Below are 23,714 nucleotides of genomic sequence, written 5' to 3' on the forward strand. Positions count from 1 at the left end.
AATAATATATAAATGCACGCATTATACACAATCGCATTCTATTCACCCGGCTCTCACCTACACGCACTCCCACGCCGGTTATACAAGTACCCACACCTACAATATTTTATGTATGCGTATGACCATAATATAATATACAACAACCGGCTCACCGTTTCGTGGGAAGAAGTATTACCATCGTACGCGCAGACAAGTCTCCCCCGCAACTGGTCCACGTCTTTAGCGCACAATACCTATCCGCGCATAAATTAAAAGAAACAAAACCCAGACCCTGTGAACCCATACACGTGACTGTACCTTTACTAACTGCGACTATCTATTGCTCTCCATAACACATTTCATTATTATTATTGTTGTTATCGTTTCATTCGCCTACGCGACAACATCGTTAACGCACGCTTACATCGTCTTCACCGTCTCCGCTCAGTTCTGCAATTTCCGTTCTCGTTATTATTAGTCTTATACCTAATACCGTTTCTCATAATAATAATATTTTAATATACCTAATAATAATATCACGCTCAATACAGTATGCCAGTAAAACGTCGTCAAGAGTTGTGCCAAAATCTTTTTTAATATCACGTAATTTCCGCCTTCTAGCAGAGGTGAGTGAAACATATAATATATTTTATATATATATATATTAATTGAAAAATAATATAGTAATAAGTTAGGTTAGGTACAAGTGAATTCCGATCGATATCGATTAATAATAAATCAAATTAAGCAGATGATATAAAATATATAAAATTATAATTTTCGAAAATTTCATTATATTTTCAGAATAAAAACTTTAAAACTATTTCACTATATTGTAATACCTATCTGATAATTTAATGAGAAAATCATATTCAAAACGATCAAATACATAAATCAAATATCAATAATATACGTAATAATCATTAAGTAAACCTAATAATATGCTTCAATAATTTTACCCCTCCAAAAACTATTATAAAAATAACAATGCGACCCGTCCTGGCACACGAGCTACCTATACTGTGTAATATTTAAGTTGTTAAATCCCGCGGCCGATTTCGGGAGGGTTCTCCAGTTAAAACCAGTTAATAGGACGGCACGCGTTCACCTCTGACTCGTGGCCCGCGCTTTGGGTCGTTGCGTATACTACACGCCTATATTATATTATATTGTAATATTATCGTGTGCGCAGGTCGTCCGGTTCGTACCCTTTCGGACCTCGGAGTCCGGTTTTCAACAATGCATCGCCGACGGTATCATGTTTTCATCATTCAAGTACAGGAAATCTAATATTAAAAGGACACAACACCATCTTCGTCTTACAAGTGCGTAACCTAGCAAAAACTGTTTTGCACGGGAAAGAACCACGAAGTCTACAGTTATAACTAAGAAACCAAATTCTCACCATGAAAAAAGAAGAAGTGTCTCTGTGTAATATAGTTTTTATTTTTTTGATATCATTTATACAAAAAAAGTTCTTATTGTTTCATAATACATTACTTTTGTGTTTTTAAAGCATGAATAACTTATTTTATATTTGTGATATCGAAAAAATAAAAACGATAGCGCACAGACAAAATTATCCTTTTTATATCGTGAAAATTTCGTTTTTTAGTTATAATTGTAGCTTTCTCGGTACTTTCCCGCGCGAAACAGTTTTTGGTATGTCACGCACTTGTAAGATGGAGACAACACATGCGGATGTGGTGTCATCTTAAATGTTTTCATATTATTATTCTAAAAACTCGTCATTGTTATCACCACAGCAGTGTAAATAATAAAAATAATCAAAGCACCGACCGAAGTACCCACGCGTAATTACACCGCTTAAGAATACACAGATATTTTTAAGGTGATAAATGATTAGCTTTAGCAAGCAGACACGATCCAAGTACCACTAACGTTTTCTATACCATTGAATTGAAAAAAAAAATATAATAATAAATATAATAAGCTGATCGTAAAAATAAATGAATTTATAAATAAAAACAGCTACATATCCACCAATTTTCGCTTATATTAAAAAAATACAATTAACCATGACTTCTCCTTCTTTGTTTCAAGCATACAGCACACAATAATTCTCACTGGGTTAGTAAGGTTAAGTTACATTTTAAATATCCCAAAAATAAATTGGTATTAACTTGAAACATAATATTATTCCATGATAATCTATATTTTATTAATTCTCAAAAGAAAATGTACTATGATACCGTTTAAAAAATGTTAATAACAACTTTGTTTAATGTATTGAATTTCTATTGTTTCATTTGCCATATTTTAACTGATGTGTATAAACTACTAAATTATTTCCTCAAACATAAGTATAAACAGTATGAACTATGCATTATATAATACAATGACTATATCAAATTATTAAGAATATTCCTATAACTTAATTTATTCTTTAAGTATAATATATATGTAGGTATATGTATGTAGAGTATATGTTGTTCCTATTATATACAAACCTAAATAATTTTTTCGATTGATAAATGTTTTATTTCTAATTTCATAATTTTATTTTCAGGAATTAAATATATCTATTAAATTCAAACAAAGGAATATTTAAAGAATGTACCTATTAATTCATTAAGGCACTAAATCAATAAATTGAAGGCAAGTCTTAATAATTTTTTTAACTAGATACTTAATAGAATATTAAAAATTGCCCATGAAATGTTTAAAATGTTTTGATTAATTTTAATGTATTATAAAAACATGAAAGATTTTATTATGCGTCATTCGTGATAAATTGTTAATAAACAACTTGTTTTTAGTAATCCAATATTAAAAATATTATGAAATAGGTAGGTATGATAAAACATTAAACGGTTATTAAATTTTTTTTTAAAGTACTCAATTACAATGGCTCAATCACTATAAAATATGGGTGATTTATTATCCAAAAACATACAGAAACATCGCATGGAATATTCATAAAGCATTATTTAGAACAAACAAGTATCGTGATCCATATCGAATAATTTTAGGACAGTCGGGATGATAAAATATATCGAATTCGTTATGCAAAACAAAATATAATAAATAATAACATATAAATACTTACATATTCATATATCATATACATTGAAAAAAAAACTTCAAATTTATGCCGGAAATGGAAATTATAATCCCGTTAATATTTTTTTTATTTCAGTGTTAAATCTAATAATATAAACTACCATTATGAATACTATATATTATGCAGGTACTCTAGATTTAAAACATCTTTAATAATTTATCTCTATTATGTATATTAATTAAATATTAACAAATTTTCGTAAAACTCTTGTTCTTGTGCCACAAATCTCAATATTTAATGACTCCCATTACATAAATCTTATGACCAATATTTTACCATAAAATATAATATTATATTATATGGTATGTACCTTCCTATATTATTATATACTTCATGATTTACTACCATACAAACATTGATAGGTGGTTAAGTTATTTTTATAATATGAAATGCGAAATAGTTGGTGTATGACATTATACTACAGACAATACAGTATACACTGTAATATATTAATATAGTACTTCAACTATGAATTTCTATCTACACCATTCTTAAAATTTGAAAATATATAAATCTACTGCAGCTGAAAGCAACGACTGAGACAATTGACAAAACAAAATTAATTCCAGGGTGTTGTTAATCGTGCATGCATATTCATATTGTATAAATGGAGGACGAATTTATACTGCAGCAGACCAAAAACGTAATTATTTATAATAGGGGTTTTTCGACGTGTTTCGTTATATTGTGCAGCTTATTCCGGATTTCTGAGAGGAATAAATAACGGCCGGTGGCTCGGAGGTTTTTCCGGTTGAATAATGTGTCTCGCCTAGTTTTGCCACGAGTTGAATTAGAGACACATAAAGAAATGGCAGGACGTTTTTGTTGGACAATAATTCTGCCAGGGCCAACGAGCTTTTACCCGGGGTTTCTCGCAATAAATTAAACGGAAGTGAGCTAAAAAAAAAAAAACCGCTCGGAGCAGAAAAAAATCGCATATTAAAAAATCCTGCTTACTGTAGCGTTACGTTAATGACTGCCGGGTTGAAATTCTTGCGCACAAGTGGAGTAGGGAGGAGTGAACCCTTTTTTTCTGCTAACGGGGCAGGGTTGACTGTGCAAACATTACGGCGTTATCTTCTGGTCCGGGCAAAAATAAATCGCTTTGAACTGGACCGAAAAAATCGAAAACGAAACGAAAAAGGGTAGGAAAAAAAGCCCTTAGTTTAGCGATCCTTTACAGAGGGACCTCGGTCGACGTGTGGAAGAAGGGGTGAAGAGAAATGTAGGAGTGTGGTGGTATTACGCCCCTATCCCTTAACAACACAAGGGTAGTTTTTAGGGTAGAGCCGCTGTAGCGTCCGCCATCTTTTAGTCGATAACGCGGGCTGTGTGCGGGAGCTGTCTGCGCAGGCTCGCGGAAAACGCCTGCGAAAAAAAAAGTTTTCCTGGCAGCGAAGAAGTATGATGCTACCCTGCCGACCTCTCCGGTGTGTATTTTCATAATATACATGGAGTATGTAGCCGTATAGTGCGCGTGTACGATTAAATTCTCCGAGTCTTATATATTATAATATCTACACAACAGCCGGGGTCGTGGATTGTAATAATATTTTATGCACATTTGGTCCTTAGAGGATTTTTTTTTAAATATATATATATATATGTGTTTGTTTTCATTGCGCTTGATAATAATTGCGATTATGATAATGTCTGCGTCCGTCGCATTTCCCCATATTACGAAGGTATATGCATATACATTATACAAACGCATATCGTTCTTTTCTCTCTCTCTCTCGCATTGTCCATCTCTCTCTATGTGTGTGTATATATATACATAAATGTGGGCATGCATATCGTTTCCCGTATTTCAAACACCCTGGATTATATTATCTGACCAACAGCAAAATGAAAATAATATACCCATCACGTTTACTCGCTCGCTAGATCGAGAGCTCTTAAAAATATGCTAAAATCGTTCAAAACGGCCTCGTGGATTTAAGAGGGTCAATTGAAGTATTATACACGCATACATATGATTTATATTATGTAGATATGTAAATTAAACAGATACAATATCTACAGATAGAAATTATGGCCCAGCGTGAGAATCCGATTCTTTTTTATATTATAAAATGTTGTATATTTGAATAACATATTTAATCAAATTGAAACCTTAGAAAAATTTAACAGATTATAAATAACAGAAGACAAATAATTTGGTATAAATATGTATAAATAAAAAGCAAAATGCCATATAGTTTGGAATGACGGAATGCAATAAAATATTAATATTATGCTCGTTATTAATCAAAAATACAATGTGAAATGGATAAGATAAGGTTAACAAGAGGTTTCGAAGAATAATATTCAATAGCATTCATAAGAGACTAAGTATAAATTAATGTCTTATTTTGATCTAATTTCCATCATAATTTATTCATACATATCAATTATAATAAATATGTTATAGTGAATATTATAATTTCATAAATGTGATTCATAAATTAAATTTTGTTTTTTACTGATTAAATTAATTTAACTAATTTAATCATTCGAAGAGCACACAGAAATAATGTTTATGAAAGATTTAATATATTTGAATTTATAAATAAATTAGGCGTATTCCTACGACTGGTCAAAATTTGGTACGTTATATTTTTATTCATACAATGTTATCAGTCACTGCAGCCTAACATTTTTTAGAGGCTTGTCTAATAATATTTCACTCGACCTGCAGCACTAATAAGTAATAACCCTATAAAGGCATTCACTGTCATATGAATTATAGCTTAAAATTTGTAGGGAATTACCTGTCGTAGTTAATACTAAATATTATAAATTTTTGATCGTCACCCACCCACCAAGCCATTTCCGTGTATCCTTTCCAATTATTGTAGGTAAATGTGTCAAAAATCAAAACATTAAAAGAAACGTATACTAATATTAATATATACTTAACAAACACGCCTGCCATTGGAAAATTCTATACACAAATTATTTGCCCATCATTTCATTATTGGTATATTTATAAGCAAACACCTGCCCTAGTTCTGGAAAACAGAAGATTTGTTAACTGTTTGAGTTAAGAATCTTACTATAAAATGTATTGATTTCAAATTGTTAAATGTTATATTAGATCAAAAGCATAAATATATTATTTTAAATATTTAAAGTTACAACAAATATTTAACAGGTATAGGTATATAGTGGAAGAATACTTAACTATATAATATTTAATTAAGTTAATACGACATTTGTATTATTATATAATTGGTTTGAGAAGTTTTTAGTGTATTTCATTATATTAAATTTACATACACATTTAACGAGAAAACTTTTTAATAATTATAAAAAACAAATTTTATAAAAACGAACTGGCTTTCATCGCTACTGTGGAATTTGAATACCTACTAAAAATCAGCTAGGGTATGCTAAATGCAAATACTCAACCAGCCGAGTCCATTAGTAATATATTAATCGGCTGAACAACATCCCAAGAGAATAAAAAGGGAAAAAGCGTTTAAATTGTCGATAATTGACCACTGTATATAATATAATAAATAAATAAATATTTTTAAAATATATTCATACATGTAATGTAGCATTAAAATATTAAAAACTATTCTTTAGTTTGTGTATTTACACAATTTAACGCATTAAACTAAGGCTATAATATAAATTAACTATTAGGTAGCTAGAAAACTATAAGAATTAAAAAATATTTCAGAATCATATTGTACAAAGACTAACTACAAATATTATACCTACATTATTGTATGAATTAATAATGTATATTGTGTACATACAATATATAGTTTTAGAATTATAAAGTTGCAATAGGATTAAAGTAAATGAGTAATGATAGATGCTGATATAAAATTGTCAACAAATAAAATGAATGATAAAATAAATTAAAACGAAAAAGAAACTATATTAAACCAGCATAAAAACCCGTGTAAAACTATTATATATTTGTATTATAAGTATAGTAGTTAAATAAAAATTCAATAATAAAATAGTAAAATTGGTCATCTTAATTAGACTTAATGCATTTTTAAATTAAATTATCTATAGATATTCTATTGATCACAGAGTATTAAGTTTAAACCACGAGACTATAAAGACATAAAGCTGGTATAAGTATATTTGACCAGTAATCATAAAAATTTAACTTACTGCAACTAAATAATAATAACAATTATTTTCAAACATTGGTTTATTTTGTTTATACCATATGCGTAAAGAATGTAAAAACTACATCATTGAATAGAACTGTAAATTATATTATGCATAATATTAAACATATAAATAAAATATTTTTTATGCCAAATTTCTTAGATGTTTAAGATAAGTTGAAATAAAGTGGAGGTATAATAATTTTAGATTATATTTCACATTTTACGACTTGAGCGTTCTCAGTATTGTATAATACGTACAGGCAAATCAAAATAAACTAGCACCTAAATATTTATTTATTTTATGATTAATCAGTAATCACCAATAAATAACTATTATTTAAATTAAAATCTCAAGTCGGTATCCAGGACCTCTAAAAATTTGCAAAATTAAGCCAATAAATATTATACCTTTATTTACAGCATTATTATACGCGTTGTCGCTTTTTTTTAAATCCGAATTTAAATGCCTATATAGTTAAATTATTATTAATCAATCTTTGATGAATGTTAATTTATCGGGTATTTTGTTCGCGAATTTCGATAGATTATTATTAAACAACAAATTTTTTATATTACTATAATTTTTTTCTTTCAATTATGTGACTATTTTAATATAACGTGATAGTCATGAAGAAAAAATGAACGTTAAACTAAATACAAAATATGTATATATATTGTTATAATTTTTGCAACCACGTAGTTTAAAATAAAAGTATATGCTTACCAGCTTACCTATAAATATATACTTACAGATATTTTGTATTTATTTAACTAATTAAGTTGCACAAAATTATGTTTTAAAGTTCTATCTCCCACAATCGGCTATTTTATCACTTCATTAAAATATTTATCGAATGCAGTAAAACAGGATGAAAAGACCTGACTCGACAATATGAACGGGTATCTTTTTTTGCGCGTAAAATCATTGATGTGTTAATGAAGTAGGGGATTGAGGGAGCTTTTTCGTTATACTAAAAGCCAAAAGCCAAAAGGCATAATATAAAATATATAGCTGATGAAATCTTTGATACCCAAGAGTGTTAAATATTACCTATAGCATGGCAGCGTCATAATTTGTTTCAAAATCGCACAATAACAGTGCTGTCATGCAAATATTTTTATTTGTATTTAAAATACACTTTATGTACCTAAACGCATTCAGTATTCACCTGAATACATGAATTCAATTTGTATATCGTTCAATACGCGTTCATTAAAAAACCAAACTTGTTTAAATCGCAAATGAATTTACTTGTTAGATTACCTATATCATGTTTATACGAAAATTAACCTAAATTGTTTTTAATACACGCCACATAATAATCATATATTTATGTATAATATACCTAATATTATACTTTTGTACTTAAAAGTATCACATTTCATATATCTTTATAATATTTCAAAGTATATGTTTTGTGTTAAACTATAACATGTATAAATAACGTAATAAAAAATGCAATTCAATAATTCGAATACGAAATAAAACTAAAATTTTTATTATTTTCCATCTGTCCAATTATATCTTTATCAACAATTTATAAATAAAAACAGTTTGATATAAAGAACTTAAAAAATAAATATTGAATGGACTTATCACCTGAAGTTTTCATATTAATTATTGATTGCCCACATAGCCATATTATTATTATACTATGTAGTACTAATATTAATTAATAACGACCTTTATTAATAATTATCTTATTCATATGCCAATATACGCCATACCTGCTAGTACAGACAGTACAGTTTAGGTAAATTAAGTCAATCACAAAAAATTTCTAATCGAGTTTTCATGTTTATTAATTTAATTTAAATATACTGCCCAAAATATTTAATAAAATTGTTGTTGTTTAACATTGTTTAATATTATGTAGGCGTGTAAATTAGTAAAAAATAATACATACCTAAATAAAATTAACGTTTTGGTCGTTATTGAATTTTAAGTTACCTCCAATGCGTTTAGTATATAGAAAAATTAAATTTATTGCCTTAATGTGACCTGTTTCCATGAAGTACACAGTTATGAGTTAATGTTCTAAAGAAATCAATAAAATATTTAAGTCGTATGGGCATGGGAATCTAACGTCTCCATAATATGACATTTAACTTTAAATATCGACATAACTAGGGATATACTAAATATCAATGTGGGTATAATGGGTCATCTCCTCCCCCCCCCCCCCCAAAAAAAAAAGACTTCCAACATGAAAAAGTATTTTCAATAAAAGTATAAAATATCTCTCTTCATTTATGTTAGAAGTATGTAATTTCAGCAGAATTATTATTATTATTATTATTATTATTATTATTATAAATACAAACCCTTCCAAAATAAATTCAGTGTACGCAAATGACTTATACAAGTATTTTATACCATTATATACTATATTAGGCACAACTCTAAAGTATTTTTTATTTTATTTCTGCTTGTAGAAAAAGATTCAGATTGTTAGATATTTAAATTAATTTAATATAACATAACTTCAAAAATTTTCAAGACTACAAATTATTTAAGTGCTTAAGAGGTACCGATGCCTACAGTTTCTAATAAGTTCAATATAGTCAATTTTCTTTGTATTCATCGAGTCTTGTAAATTTATGCGTAGTAAGTGATCATTAGTGTGAGTAACTGTATACAAAATAAATGGCGAAGTGCTCCTTACTTGTACATATATATTAATTACGCTGTACTTTACACACTAATTATAAAATATGTGAATTTTAGTGAAACGCTAAATTGTAGTTTCATATTTCTAATAATATAGTTTACTTAATGACATTATAGATGAAAACTTATCATACAAATTGAAGATATGTTTATCTATGTCTATACATGAATCGGTTTTCGATATTTTATTTTAAATGTCAAATATTAAGCTCTAAAACTTGTGATAATTTTACTTTTTAAATTTGAATTTTTATTTACAAATTAATTTATTTTCTACACTATTGATACAAGGTGTTTTTACTTTCAAACCACTAAAACTATTTTCCATAATGAATTCTTCCATATTATTCATAATAATGATGGGCAAAATAATTACTTACATACTAGATTAAATTTACACTAAATGTACATCTTGTTTCCAACGACAGATTACTCTCCATAATAATTTACTAAATACGTTCAATACATTAATAATTATTGACTAAGAACACTGAATAATAGCCGAAAACGAATTAAACGGCGCGAAAAAAAAACGATTTGGTTAGGAATAGGACGCGGAGCAAAATGAACAAAGACACTGCGAGACTGACCAAAAGAAAATAGTATACCCATCACCGGGTTATATAATAATAACATCAACTGGTTGCTGGTGATGGGTATACTATTTTCTTTTGGTCAGTCTCGCAGGTTCTTTGTTCATTTTGCTCCGCATCCTATTCCTAACCAAATCGTTTTTTTTTCTTTCGCGCCGTTTAATTCGTGGGCTATTATTCAGTGTTCTTAGTCAATAATTACTAATATATTGAACGTATTTAGTAAATTATTATGGAGAGTAATCTGTCGTTGGAAAACAAGATATACTAATTGTGAGTATTATCATTTTTATATAACATTTAGGGTAAATTTAATCTGGTATGTAAGTAATAATTTTGCCCATCATTATTATGAATACTATGGAAGCAACCAGGGAACGAGTATAATATTATACCTATCACAAACATAATAATAATTATTGTACATTATAATTGACCGCGATCGATTCCATCGAGCAGATCGCGGTTTATGACAGCGATCTTAGAACGTCTTTGAAGTTCCCAGCCCACGCCATTGTCATGAAAATAGCCCCTATATAAAACCGCATTGCTATATTGAATGGAATATTAGACCGCGACGAGTTTTCGGTCATGAAATATAATTAATTTATCGAAATAAGCTATAATAGTATAATAATATTACTGTATTGCAATAAGACGTCTTCCATATTGGTACGGTACCTGTCACCCGCAACCATGGTACGAGTACAATATTATACCTGTCTCAATAATAATAATAATTATTATTATTTTACATTGTAATGGACCGCGGTCGATTCCACCGAACACATCGCGGTCGGCGACGGCGACGGCGATCTTAGAACGTCTTTGGAGTTCCCAGACCAAGTCATTGTCATGGAAATAGCCGCTAAAACCGAAATTGTTATTAAATAGGATTTACCGCGACGGTAAACGGTTTTTCGTCATGAAATATAATTAATTTACCATTAATAAAAATACGTTATAATATTATTATGCAATTAAAGTGCAATTAAACGTCTTCTATATCGGTACCGCTAAACCGTTCTTAAAATTTATATTCTCAAAAATTGCCGTCTATTGGCGAACGCCAGTACTGCCACAAACGCAATATTTCGCGCAATCACTGCAGAAAGAATGAAATCAAAACCACGTTTGAGAATAAAAACAGCAGAAAATTAAAAATACAAACGCCAATATGTAGGTATGTACTATATATATATATTATTATTATGGTGATAAAAATGATTTAATATTATTGCTCGTGTACGTATGATTATTTTATTTATGGTTTTTTCCGATCACTTTTCGCCGATATTGTCGCATATCAAATGATCATGATTTCTGTATTTTAACGGCGGTCCGCAGTATCGTTTTCGGCACGTTAGGTATAGCATAGTCGTAAATAAGGGTGACTGGGGGGCTAAGCCTCCCCTAAACTTTGTATAGCCCCTCATAAAACTAATGTCATATATACACCACATTATAAGTGTCAATAAAATGTCCTGCAATATAAACCTGAGTTTCAGCCGCCCGAAATTTCAAACACTATAATATTTTGTGCCTATATGTTTATAACGACGCATTAGTCTCCGATAACCCTTTTCTCGTTTAATTCCTATCAGTTAGACGTAGTAGCCAGTAGGTGTGTGATATTATAATATAATTTATTGCACTCGAATAGTGTGTTAGTGGTTTTTGAACTTTACAGATGAGATGACCCTAGCGCCCAAACCGAAAAAATTACTTATCATTTTTCATACACGTTATGAAAAATGATACGCGTAATAAAAAGAAAACCCCTCGGACAAAAAAAACCTCCCACTCACTCGCTTTATTGCCGTTGTCGTTTTTAGATTTTTATTTTTATTTTTTTATTTTTAAATTCCACACAACGCAGTCCAAGTTTGTTCCGTATATATACGTACAGTAGCCCGGTTTATATATACATATTATTATAATATGCGCATATATGTATATAATATTTTCCACGCCGCGCTCGTCCCAAGTAATTAGTATTTCGTGACCAGCGTCCGGGGGCTTTGTAATTAGACCCTCACAAGAGGGACGCCTCTCTCAGAATCCCCGAGAGAGGGAAACATGGCAACTCGTTTTTCAACCTTTTCCCGACACTTTTCCCGGGGTCTTTTTTTCCACGTATGATGTAGATGTATATATATATATATGTGCTTCCGCGCGCGCGAGCGAATGTGTGCATGCATTTTCGAACTCGCCTGTACAGTGTGTGTGTGTGTGTGTGTGAGTACCCCAGACCGGCCACGCCCAAGCCCACCCGCTACCATAGCCGCCGACCGATCCCTTTTTTTTTCATTTTACCTCCCCTCCTCGGTCACCACCGCCACTCCGCCGCCGCGCCCCTAGGATTTTTCTCTGTAATTTTTTCCATACTCACCATCCCTCCTACACGCGGGGCGGCAGACTATGCGGCGCGGGCACGATATATACCTTCTCCGGTCCGAGTTTTTTAATAGGGGAAAACTTTCTGTTGGATTAGTGACGCTGCCAGTATTCGACCCGTCTGCAAAAAAATAAAATAAAATAAAATAAAAAATAAAAATCTCTCTGTAACTCACGCGCGCACACACACCATCGTATACTATCGCACGTGCGCGGGCGCGGAGAAAAAAAATTGTATATAAAGGGAAAATGTTTCTCTCAACTTTTTACCCTCTGCCTTTACTACACGGGGCCGCCATACTCTCGAAATACGCATGCATACCTACACGTGAATAATATATGTATATTGTATTTACCGTGTATACGGCGAACTGCGTGTACAAACGATTTCGCAGGATTTAACGATATTATAAATCTTTGTTGTGACCGCGAACGCCGCTGCGGCAACTGTTTTTAGGCTAGCTGATTGGCGGTGGACAAAATTTAAAAATAAAATAAAATATAAAAACCTAAATAAAATGTGACCGCAATAAAACTTACTACTTGGAGCAGTCAGGAAGTACATAACATAACATAATAATAATATATAATAATAGTAATAACATATACATTGTGTATGTGTGTGTATTTGTATAATTTGTATATCGTTGAGTCGCAATGCGTTACCAAGGGTTGAATCGTATTGTTTATGATAACGCACGCGTGTAGTATATACAGGCATACACCACACATATTATGTACATATTATGATATATATATTATATTTTATTATATATGCATATTGTGTATACTTATATATATATACACATATGTATACTCTCAGAACAAACCAAAGCTGTTTTCAATGAATACTTAAAATACAAAAATAAAAACCCTAGCATACACACACAGACACACAAGTAACTGACATGACCGTAGTGTACGTCGTGCGCGCTTGTGTGTGTATTTTTACCAGAATCATCGTATACTTAGCGTCGGTCATTCTGCGCTCGTTGATTATAACCGGGTCGTGGTCCTTTTGTGTTAATATACATACACTATGATACTGATATGTATATTCTGTTATACGAGTTCACACAATTCGGTAAAACCTTTTGTTTTCATACACACACTTTCACGTGCACATATACATATATATAGTATATATATATGTATAATGTATACCATACTCGATAACGTTAATGCGCGGACTATGATTGTTTTAAAGTTGTATTCAGCTTTATATATTCACTATATATATATATATATATATGTGTGTGTGTTTGTTATAATATAAGCACACGTGTGAGTTGAAATCCTACCGCACCGGCACCGCGTTCATAAAATATATTTTTTATTGTTTCACAAAATCCAGCTTGTGCAATAAAGAATTTAAAATAAAACAATTCCGAAACATAATAACAATACATACTTTGTACATTTGACTGCGGTTAAACAAAATTACAGTTTAATATTGAAACTTATACTTGAACTTAATGATTCTGCAAGAAATAATCGTAGATAAATAATAAATATATAGATATATATGATATTATGTCGATAATTGATAAATATTGGAAAAGAAACTATTTTATACGGTGCTATAAAACTTTAAATTTTACATACCTATTTTTTACCTATTAGATATAGTTTATATATGCTTACCTATATTAGATTAAAAACAGTATTCCATACCTCCCAGAAATCAATTTTCTCAGTATGTCAATTTTATTTAGGATAGATTATAATATTGTTATATACAAGTTATACTCCATCTCAATGGTATATAATATTAAAACCACATACCTCATGCAAACACTTTTAAACCTACATTATTATTTTCATTTTAAAATCATAATGGAAATGGATTTCCATTATGTCAATTAATTTAATTATCTACGTATTTAAATAAATTATTAGCTTACTGACTAATTTTTCAATAACAAGAACCATATAGGTATATGACCTATAAACTAGGTTTTACTAAAAAATACTTATAAGTATTTACCTACGTTATATATCATCGCGCACTCTATATAATTCATGAATAATTTTCCACCATGATATTTCAAAAATTATAAATAATATATTGATGGGGAGCAATATTTCATGTAATATACATAAATATATTGTATTAAGTGCCTATAAAAGAAACAATTTACTTTAGCATCAATGTACTAAGTGCTAATTCATGTATAGTTGTACTCGAATGACATAAATTTGTAAGTTCTAATTAGTATTTGAATTTTGGACTAAAATCACATTATGCTGCAGTATTCTAATCAACATTAATGTGAATATGAACATAGACTATACCTATATCATACAGAGACAAAAAACAACTTTGTATGCATTTAGCTTGTTAATTATATAAATATTAAACAATGGGCAGTATTTCGAATGATTTTGTATATACTATATATATACTAGTATACGTATTGGGTAAAGTGAGATATATTCATGATATTATAGCTAAATTCAGGATATTGTTCGAAACTTTTATAACGAACACGATACGATATCTCAAAATATCGTCAAATTATACCTGTGAAAGTATGAATAGTGATACTATTAACGATTGATGTGAGTAAAATCTTATGATTGATATGATATGATAAAGTCACAAATATCGGCTTAGGATTGAGGAGCAGTTTAATATTTGAAATATACTTATATATTATATAAACCTAAATAATGAAAAATACGAATAAAATAATTTTTCATTTATTTCCAAATTAAAATTTGTTCAAATCGGATAAATTACGAATCTATTATGTAAACATTTTCTTATTGTATATATATAATATTATATTCTCGTACATTTTATCATAGATTATTTGTCTACCGACTTCTTATTATTCAAACAATATAATATGGAATAAATTGCATGTATTATTTATGTAAACGTATATTCGTATTCTTCCATAAGCAGTAGATATGTTTTTCGTTATAAAAAACAAATTTAAATACAATAATGCCAAACTTAGAGGTTTATACTATTTACTATTTTTTCGAGTTATTATGCTTTAAAGCAGGCATGTCAAACACCGCGGCCCTTGGCTCAATTTGTTGTAGCCCGTGGCTACTTATATATTAATGAACAAAAACAAAAAAAATAAAATATTAATGCCGTTTCACATTCATCTTAGATTCTCAGGAAATAGTTTATTTGGTATAAAATATTATACTGTCTTATCTTCTGATAAACTGTAAGAATTTTTTTAATATTTTTTTTTTTTGTAAATTTTTATGTGTGGCCCGCATAGTCATAGCTTTTCAACATATTTGACTCACTTGATACTATATGAGTTTGACATGCCTGCTTTAGCGCAAAGGACTTGTAGCCCTAAAAAACACTAAATATGCAAGCATCTACCTATGCACTAAATGATTTTTTTAAACGATTGATTTAAAAATATAAATACATAATCTAAAAACAAAAACCTAAAATACGAATAACAATTACCTTGATATTATTTAGTTATAATATGTTAGACCATTATCATACTAATAAAAAATAACTTTTAGACCTAATGGAACTTTTATTTATTCGTTAACTATAAAAATAAAATACATCGTAAACAGGATGCGTAGTTCAACCATTTAGAAATACACAGAATATAAAATGTGAATTTGTCCGTGACTGTACTTATATGGTTGCGAAATGCGTATCGGTTATATTTTGTGCCGTGACAATTATTTATCTATAAATAAAATTAACAAACAAACCTTCAGCGCTTCTAGGAAACCCGTACATACCTAATGATATAATATAAATTAAAAATAAATTTAACTCAAACAAAAACAGTATGAAAACATTTAGATTATAAAATATAAATGCAGGATAAAATACCAAGTTACCTTTATCTTAACATTAAACGTTTTTGTTTCTTACGTTGCTATTTCTATGATGGTGTAAAACAAATATGTAAATGTTACAAGTCCTCTGCCCTACGAGTGAGTTATGAGTTATGAAAGTTGTATGTAACTATATAATACTAATATTTTATTATAAAAAGTAGACTGATACACAAATATAACCTTGCTGAGTGATTCACCAGGCATTGTTATTGATCATCCCATTTTTATTTATTTAATAATGAATTTTTAAATATTGTTAGTTACCTTAAGTTACCAACTTTAAGACTTTAAGATTTTTATGAAACTTTTTATTATTATTATTATTTATAATATATACCCAATTTATAGTAAATTAGATGATAAGAGTATGGCGAATATGTGGTGATAGAACAACAAATGTTTTATTGAATTTTTAGAATAAGAAACTACCTATTAGTGGCACTTGACTAAGATTTATGAAACTATAAATAAATTTACATTAGATACATATTAATTTGAATATAATAATTATCTTTATTGTATACATTTGATATTAAAAACATGTAAAGAAAAACTAAACAATTATTAAAAACGAACAATAAGCACGATCTCTGATTAAAATGAAAGATTGTAATACAAGTAAAAACTAAGAAATTTGTTTTTTACCGATAAATATTTTTAACAAAACTCATTTATTCGATAGTTATAAATTAAATATAATTATTAATAATAAAGAAACTATTTTATTTTATTTTCCCATCAATATATCAATTGTAGAATTTTTTAAAAAGTTGGTTAAATTGTGGTTTTTAAAAAAATACAAAATGCATTTAGATATTAATATGAAGTAAATTATTGAATTTTATACATACTAAAAATTTTTGACTAGAACAATAAAAGAGATTTTAAAAGGTGAGAAATTGAAACTTAATTTGTATAAAATTGTATAACATTTAAAATATACGCTGATCGAAACACTGGAAAATAAAAAGTTGGTGTTTAGCATTATAATTTATAATACAACAATAATTTAGTTTATTTTAAGTGAACAAATAGAACAAATGAAACAGAAAAATGTATTTTCTCCTTTCTCGTTATATATACAATACATCCGAAATGTATTTTATTAGTTACGTAATGCACGTATGTGTAAATACGAAGCAAACAGTTTAAAGCGTTGTAATTAACTAAATGTTAGCGTTAGGCATTGTGACGTCGATGTATATGAAAGAATAAAACAATCATTTCCCCGTGTCCAATAAGTGGTCCATAAAATCTGATTTTTAAATATTTAATCAAATAAAAATGCCGGAAAGTTTTAGCTACGGAGAGTTTGAAAATTACTGAGAATCCTTTTTTAATTAAAAACAATCCGAACAATTTATACAGAATATATATGTGTGTGTATTTATTTTTTGGCTTGGTATCGAAATAACTTTAATGTGGTGTATAATTTATCTAGTAAGTATATCATAATATATAATGAATTAATAAATTATACTTATAAGTTATAATTAATAAATTTCCGTGTATATTGTACATACAAATTAAGTGCATAAAACAACTACATCAGTGTAGTCACAGTAATATAAAACTGTTCATGGATTACGAAATTATAGTGTGTTTGTGATAATAATGGTTTTTCGAATGAAATTATTTTTTGGTCTAAGAAAAATTGTTGCTAGAAAAAATCATAATTCGAGAAATTAATAAAATACATAATTTTTTATGAACAATAATAGAATATATACTCGTATTATTATCAAACATAAAAAATAGGCCAAGTATTCTCTTATGACATACTGATGCTTTAATATGCAAAATAAATATTTGCTATATGAACTCTGTGTTGGATAAATCGTCTACATTTTTCATCCTCGTAAAGTTGCATAAAGCCAGTCAAAACCTAAAGATCTGCTTTCTATAGTTATGACTTATGTATTATAACGACCGCGACGTCCGTCCACTTGATACGATCATCTTTGCGATATTCACAAAAAAACAATACAGATAACATTAAGAAATGCGATACTGATAGTTTTTAAATATTATTAAAAAATATCAACTTAATATTTCGTCTGGGGAAATAGTATTCAGTGTACAGTATGAACAATGGTTTTTATTTTTCAAAATTTATACCAGTTGAATAATGAATATTTGACAATATTGCATTTTTTAAATAGTTATTGTTTATAAACCATGCATAGAAGTGATATCACTCAATACTAGTTAACTAGTTTAATATTATATATTTCTATATTCACTCCATCACTTCCTATTGCGATTACCTACTTTTTATAGTTTGTAGACTAGAATGTTGCTTAACAAAATAAAAGTATAAGAAAAGGGAAAATTTTTGTATTTAATTTATCAATTAATCCTCTAGATTCGTGTTGTACCTATTTAATTTGTACGTTTCCGGAACACGTGCGTGTATACAATGTACGGTTGACACCCGGAAATAATTCGCGAGTACGGCCATAAACGATGAGACCAAAATTGAAAACGATTCAATTATTTATCATTAATCGGATCTCCGTCACTTGTACACATAATATTAACTGCTCGTTCCATATATGTATATTATATATGTTTTCATCGTAGCCTATATATACAGGATGTCCCACGAGGATTTACCTATTGCGATATCTCCTGAAATAATGAAGATATTCTGATTCTGGTATAAGACTCATAGGGATAAGAACTACAATTATTTAATTTTTAAATTTATTTTAGTGTTTTGGTAAAAAAGTTATAAAAATATACCTATTTATATTTTATTTATTTCCGAAAAATTCACTATAACCATTTGTAGTTTATTTTTCTAAAAATATATTGACATTCAAAAATTTTATTTTTATAATTTAAATTAATTTCATGATTTAAAATTTTTTTTTTAGTTTCAAGAAAAATTGCGAATTATTTAACACCGTAGTGTTTTCAAACATTGAAACACTGTGCTCGTATGGCCGGTTTCAGTATGCCTATAGTTATACCTTAATCATATTTCATTTCTTTAAGACTAGAAAAAATATTAAGAATCAGGAAATTAATGAAAATAAAATGTTGAAACGTCAATATTTTCGGAAAAATAAACTCTACAAAATGGCTATCTTTATTTTTTTAGAAATAATTAAATAAAAAAAATTATTTTTTAAATTTCTTACCAAAACACTAAAATAAATTTAAAAATGAAATAATTTTTTTGTAGTTCTTATCCTGTTATCCTTATGAGTCTTATTATAAAACCAGAATTTTAATATCTCCATTATTTCGTGAGATATTGCAATGGGTAAATCCTCGCGGGATATAATATACGCACATTACATACTCCCGAAAGTTCCATTATCCCTTAACTTATTTTATTCCGCTCTACAAACCTAAGCGCGATAAGATTATTTGGTATTCCATCGGGATAGACAATTGGCGATACTATGACGATATAATTAATAATAACAAGTAATAGGTTACATTGTGGCATAGTTCCTCCCTATAAAGCTGATATTATAGGTACCATAGCCCATAGGTATACCGTGCTGTAATGTTATACATATAACTAAATATGTACTTTTTAATTAATATCAACTATTAAATTTTTTTCGTTTTTGGTTATTTAGTTTTTTTTTATAACTATAATTATTATATTTATTTTAGTTATTTTGTGAATTGTAATTTCAAATTTTAATTTGATCACCACACTGCAGTTATTATTGTGTTGACGTGTGGTTTATGACATTGAATATAATTATGATTACGAAAAATTGTTACGTTATATGAATTGAAGATGCGAATGACCGAAGAAAAACGTTTTGAACTAACCAATAGTGTGTATATAACGATGACTTATTAATAAAAATAAATAATATATTATTATTTATTAGTTATATTAAATAAAAATATATAACACTGACTTAGGACATGATGTATACATAGTATGCCTAACCTGCAGTATTTAATATGGACAGAAAAAAGGAATAAGTCAATAATATAAGTTAAAGTTAATGATATAGGTACCTATTAGGTTTTAGTAACTAATATTAAAATTATAATATTTTTTTTCGGTTATGAGTGTTATGACTATTTTATGTTTATTCATTTACTATGGAAAATGTCCTACGTAGGTACAGTTTCATTGTCAAAATATATTTGATTTTTACAATTTTCTTTTCTTAAATCACCTGTGAAAAATTAGAAATTCAATACAGAGAGTTATAATTATCATGAAAAGTTGTGGTTTACTATTTTACCGTGAGGTATATTTTAGTATATATATAGTGTGGACGAATGTTGGCATCGTAGAAATAAATTCACATCAATTGTACGGTGTAGATATTACGAGCAGACAGGGTGTGTGTTCTTTGTAACGGAGTGTAGTATATTATATAATATAGACAATTTGTGTATCGCGCGGCGGTTTGCTACACGTAATGACGACGGTGAGTCGGGCGAGGGATCGGTACGAACAGCGAACGGAGAACTTTTGCTAAATTAAATTAATAATCCCGAAATGTAATTTAATAATAGCCCAAAGCGTTGTTGTATTTGCCGATTATTGCGCCAGCAAAACGTGTGCATAGTTTGGCTCTGTAATACGTAATAATATATTTCTACGCAATATATGTACGCAAAATACTAATTAACTTTTTTGGCGAATATTGTTTTATTCATATTCATTAATAAAAAACAATGACCATAATACATAAGGTACGATTTTGGTGAACGAGAGGTAAAAAACTCGTCTCTACCCGCCATCGTACTGTCAAGCCCCTTATAGTAAGTATGGGTAAATGAAATGTATAAAAGTAATATGTGTATAGGTTACATATAATACTATACCGTGAACCACGACCGATTTCTGATGGACATGAATTGCATTTTTTTATTTTAGATTCTGAGCGTAGCAAATTAATGTATTTTATATACAATGATATTGATGAGTGTTTTTTTCTGTCTGATATAAATATTTGGTATGGTATAAAAATTGGTTAGATTTATTGGTTGTGAGACGGGATGGTCCTAGCGGCCGATTAACCCAAGAAGAAGAAGAAAAATCATCCGATTTTCATAAGTACCTTTTCTGATAGCTACTACACTTGTTTTACCAAATACCAATACAATGTTTAAAGGAAAACTAAAACAGTATGTCTGTATCTATATTCTATATTATATAGTATAATATACATATAAACATACAATACATTTAATATATTATTATCTTAGCAATCACATTAAATTATTATGTGATGTATACCTAACCATATTATTATGTACACATTGTCTATGCATAATACTTATACAGTTATACTATACAAACATAATAATATGTATACTGTTATATTGTTTTTAAACATTAGAAAAAACCCTTTCAAGAAGAAGAAGAAGATACTTGATTCACAGCTAGTTAGGTGTTTGTCATTTTTAAGAGTTTAAACAGTTGAAATAACTTGATTTAGAATGACGATTGAAGTGATTGTTATTTGTTGATTTATTTAATATCATCAATTAAGCTGGACATTATTTTAAATCATGATTTTAAGATAAATATTGAATTTAGTAGTTGTAGATATAGTTTAAAAAGTATATAAAATTATGGGATTCTACGACACAATAATGATATAGTATTATGAATAATAATTATTTGTAAATACTAGCGACGGGGTGATAATTGTTTTTTTTTAACCGCAACCATTACAAATGTAATATCTATTCAATATGCACTGGACATTGGTAATAGTATGTAGACATTGATCCACTGATAATAGCAATATACCTAGCCAAATACTTTTGTATTTGTTTTAATAACAATTTATACTTTATCGTTCATAGATTCCATTCCTACATATTAAGTGGAATCGTTATTATTTTAGACGTAGAAAAAGTTTTAGAGGAAGTTGCCTAGGCTCAGACCCACTTAAAATTTTAAAACACAGTTAATTGTTAAAAAATTGTTTCTATTTTAGTTTAAAATTTTATTTTTGTTTTGATACGTACTAAGATTTATTATAATACATCAATATACATACTATCTATAAATAATAAGAATAAATTGAAATCGTATTGTGAAAGAAAAGGAGGATTGTATAGGCAACACATTCAACACTATAAAAAAACTGTATTGCCTTATATAGAAATCATTGTAAAGGTTCATATTATTCATTAATGAGCCATTGCCTTACAAATCAATATTTTAATGTAATATTAAAACTAAACTATTATTTCAAACTTATTAATATTGTCCGAAATATTTTTGATACAGAGAAATGTTGTGAACTAATCCGTCGGTCGTTGTGTTATTGTTTGACACAGAACTTCAATTTACGGTGTGGTTGAACAACAGAACTAACGCGATCTGTTGGCTCGAGTTATTGTTAACTTACAATGGAAACTGGTGATAAACACAGGAACAAAAACTATAATATTCCAATGTATGTACAAATTACGACAAACAACTGAAAATTACATTGGCGGGCGAAAACAAAACAAAAGTAATCGGAGGACAATTTAGTCGATCATAATAGGTAACGTAATATTAGTATTATTAAATGTCTTAGTTTCAATCAAAATTATAATATTTTATTTTCTGTTATATTATTTTAATCATTTTTATTATTTATTACTAAATTTCGATTTGGCGATGATAATTAATAATTATAACTAATGCAACTTAAATTTTCGTCATCAGCCCTACCGCCCTACCTGCATAGGAGTCAACCGAACCTAATCCTGCGTGGGCGTTAATCTCGAGCACGTACAAATTACAGTGAAACCAAAACTAAAGGCTTAAAAGATAATGCAGACGCATCGAAATAAATTGATTATTATTGCTTATCGTAAAATTACCTATATGTCTAAATTAATACTTTCGGCATACATTTTCTGTTGACTGAATTTTTTTTTTCAATCATAAACACGACGGAATAATGCAGACATTTCACGCATAATATTATCCTTAATATGTAATACATATTATAATAATTCTTGATATATCTAGAATACATAATAAATTATATATAATCAGCGGTGGTCAACTTACGGTTCGGTTATTAAAA

At 28.6% G+C, this 23,714-nt stretch overlaps 1 long non-coding RNA gene across 2 annotated transcripts in view; it reads left to right on the forward strand.

The window, feature by feature from the left end:
- Window positions 1-340: 340 nt before the first annotated feature.
- LOC149054969 (uncharacterized) overlaps window positions 341-23,714 on the forward strand; it is a 33,170-nt gene continuing 9,796 nt past the window's right edge. The window contains exons 1-3 of one of the 2 annotated variants that reach the window (XR_016192177.1): window positions 341-605; window positions 2,510-2,598; window positions 22,922-23,183. This is a non-coding gene — a long non-coding RNA (uncharacterized LOC149054969). The remainder of the gene's footprint in view (window positions 606-2,509; window positions 2,599-22,921; window positions 23,184-23,714) is intronic. The other variant, XR_016192178.1, reaches the window with a different exon arrangement.

This window comes from Diuraphis noxia, unplaced genomic scaffold (assembly GCF_037042655.1).
Source record: "Diuraphis noxia isolate RWA-SAM2 unplaced genomic scaffold, SU_Dnox_SAM2 contig0005, whole genome shotgun sequence".
NCBI lineage: Eukaryota > Metazoa > Arthropoda > Insecta > Hemiptera > Aphididae > Diuraphis > Diuraphis noxia.